Raw genomic sequence first — 3436 nt, 5'->3', positions numbered from 1 at the left:
TTTCCTGGCCAGAGCACCCAGGCCAGCGTGCTCTGTGGTCTCCTGGCTCCAGTGTCTTCAAGGTCTCCCCAGCCCCTTCCTGGCCTTCCAGTCATCCTAGCCCGAGTCCACTCCCTGTTGCAGCTTGGCCTCTTAGCCAAGGCCACAGCTGCCATCTGCCTGGACGCTAAGATGAACTGGAAGAGGCCACAGCAGGAGAGGAAGGTCCGTGGTGGCCTGTGTGGTGGATGCTGGGAAGGCTTCCCTGGGAGGCACTTTTTGGCACAGGCTGAGCGTCTGTTCCCTGGTGTTTCCATGGTGGTGTGTGGCATTCCCCGGGGCTGGGCTGTCCCCGTCACTGGGCACTGCCAGGAAGGGACAGACGAGGCCTTGGTGCCCAGGAGCCGGAAGGCCAGACAACACCTGGCAGACACCCTGCCTGGAGCTGGGCTTTGTTTCTCTGCCCTCTGACCTGGGAGATGTCACAGAAAGAGTGGGTGATGTGGACAGGGGACTCTGTGTGGTCAGGCCTGGCTCTGGGGTCCTGGCCAGTGGGGTGACCTGAGGCAGCCAGCCCCAAGGCTAGGTCCCCTCAGGGTCTGAGGGTGGACACACACCAGGGCCTCGCTCCGAAGCCTTCCCATGGCAGTCTCTATGTGGATGTCCCCGCGGTGGAGTCAGGCCACACTTCCCTGACACCTTCCTCTCCTCAGTCATTCTGGAATCGAAGAACAGCACCATAAAGGCTCTGTAGTACAAGCTGGCCCAGGTCTGCAAGGTGCTGGATGACGCCACCCCTCCCTAACCCAAGAGCCCCCTGATCTTGAAGTCAGGGTGCTGACACAGTCTGAGGCCGTTTATGCCCACCCAGGGTCACTGGGCCTGCGTGTGGCCTGGAGTCTCTGCTGCCACTGTTCAGTGCACATCCTGCTTGGTGTCCTGGGTGACCCTTGTTCTGGCAGCATGCTGCTAGCCTGTCCTCTGGGGCCATTGTCGGAGGCGTGGGGATCTTTCTGGTTTCTCAGGTGAACATCCACATCCTCCAAGCAGGGGCAGGTGGGGCTCTGGCTTTACTCAACCACTCACAAAGACTTCCTGTGTCGTGCTTTGACTTTGGTATCATCTGTCCTATACCGAGCGTCCCCAGCTCTCTGGCCAAGCCCATAGCTCTGTTAGAGCTTGGCCTGTGGGGACACAGATGCATTGTGGCCTGCAGACAGCAGACACCACACAAGTGTGACTCAGACAAGAGCCCTGGGTCTTGGAGCCCCAGGTTAGGGCAGTGCCGTCATGGGCCCTCGCTCTCTGGTGACCAAATCTCCCGGGCTTCCCTGCCCATCAGGCCCTCCCTGGTGCTCTGAGAACCCCCATATGTCCTGACACAAAATTAGGGCCATGAACTGGGTGCATGTGCCTCTTGGGAGAACTTCCATAACCCACATTTGATTGTCGGGAGGGCTGAACCCCAGAGAAGCAGGGGGGCTGGGGCCCAGCCCCTGAGTTCTGGAGCCCGGACCTCGCTCCCCTTTCCTCTCAGCTCCAAGCACTTTGTCTTGACTGTGTTGGGGACAAGGGGTCCCTCTGAGCTTTCTTCCTGAGTCAGACCAGGCTCTCAGCATGTAACATGCTCTGCTCTTGAAAGGTTTACCACCACCTTGTGAAATGTGCCCTTTCAAAAAGAGTAGGGGGACAGAGATCCTGCCTGCATGGGTCCTGCATGGGTCCTGCCAGTACTGTTACCCAGATCTCAGCTTTTCTCGGAAGGGGGAATGGAATAGATGGCGACAGACATGGCAGAAAGGGTGATCCCCAGGAAGGTAGGGATGGTGGGCCTGAGTAACAAATGCCCAAGGGGACCAGGAACTCTGAGTGCATCCCCTCTTCAACCTTCGCAGGCATAAATCAGGGACATTACCTGAGGTCCCACACATGAAGTGGCTGGGTAGCCCCCTGAGAAGTTCTTAGACTCGGGCCAAACTTCTTCTGGACAGTAGGGACACCACTGGCTACCATCCAGCTGAGCTGGGTAGTGTCTGTCACCTACTCACCTGGACCCGCACTCCTGAGGGTGGAGACTCAGTGACTTTGATCCACTTGGCTTCAAAGGGTGGCTCTTTCCATGAGGTCTTTCTTTGATGGATATTGTCTTGAGGACACCAATCACCGAGGTGTGTTCTGCTTACTTTAATTATCCCCTGGTGGATCATGTGCTCTAAAAAGCTTTACATGCCTCTTTATACCACTAACCGCTGGGCAAACACTCTTCTTAAGGCGGGGACATTAAGAAGATGGGTGACTGCAGCCTTGTGGTCACTCTTACCTGTCACAGACCTCTCAGAGGCCATCCACTGGGTGAGTGCAGAATAATGGTCGCTTTGGTGTGTCATAGACCTCTCAGAGGCTGTCTGCTGCGGGAATGCAGGCTTGTGGTTACTCTGGTCTGTCAAAGATCTCTCACAGGCTGTCCATTGGGTGAATGCAGAATAATGGTAGCTTTGGTGTGTCATAGACCTCTCAGAGGCCATGTGCTGGGTGAATGCAGGCTCATTTATTTCATTCAGTCTTAAGTCTATTTAACATGCACTAGGAATCCCTGGTTAAAAATACATCTTCAGCCAGACTCCTCACACCCTCACTCCCATGCATCTTCAGCCAGCCCACTCTCCCCTCATGTCTGGCAATGAACTGACCTCTGAGGGGACTCCCCACTGCTGTCTCTTCCCCAAAATGAACCGAATCATCATCTTGGCACAAAGAATATACTGCTTGCAGTCGAATGCCGCATGGTTGTTCTGTGTCATCCAGGAAGACCCCTGGGACCTGCACATGGACACAGGTGCTGAGGATTTGGTGTTCTGCCCAGCCTCCTTCCTCTCCCTCTGTGTTTCCTCCCACGACCACTGGCATCGCCTTTCTCGTCTCTGGGGCTGCAGCACTGGCTGCTCCCCTGCGTGAAATCCTTTCCCAGAGGTGTTATCTCTACAGAGATCCTGCTTCACCATCCTGCGACACACCCCACCCTCTGCTCACGCTAATCCGAGGCACTTTTCCTGCACCGGTTTGCTCAGAGCACCAGCCCCTGTCTGGTATGAAGCCAATGCTGCCCCAAGGCAGTGGTTCTGTATGTTTCAGTGCATGGGGCCCTGTCTGGCACAGAGTATGAACTCACATGACAACAAGCTGAAACAGTAACTGAATGCAAATCACTGTATGCATGTCACTTAGAAATGTGGAGTAAATGAGGGAGAAACAGGTAAAGGTGAGAGTGCTGGTAGGTGCTAGAAAACTTACTTTTAGCTTCTAAGACTTTCAGCAGAAGGTGATGTTACAGATTTTTTGCATGAAATATTGAAAATTAGAACATTTTAATATAAATATTTTTCACAACAGTCATATGAAATGAATCAAATTCTGAGGCATTTTAATTGCGACTTGAGTGACTTTACACTGGATTGTA

The sequence above is a fragment of the Ovis canadensis genome, chromosome X, assembly GCF_042477335.2.
Source record: "Ovis canadensis isolate MfBH-ARS-UI-01 breed Bighorn chromosome X, ARS-UI_OviCan_v2, whole genome shotgun sequence".
Lineage (NCBI taxonomy): Eukaryota > Metazoa > Chordata > Mammalia > Artiodactyla > Bovidae > Ovis > Ovis canadensis.
Note: the sequence above shows the minus strand (reverse complement) of the source record.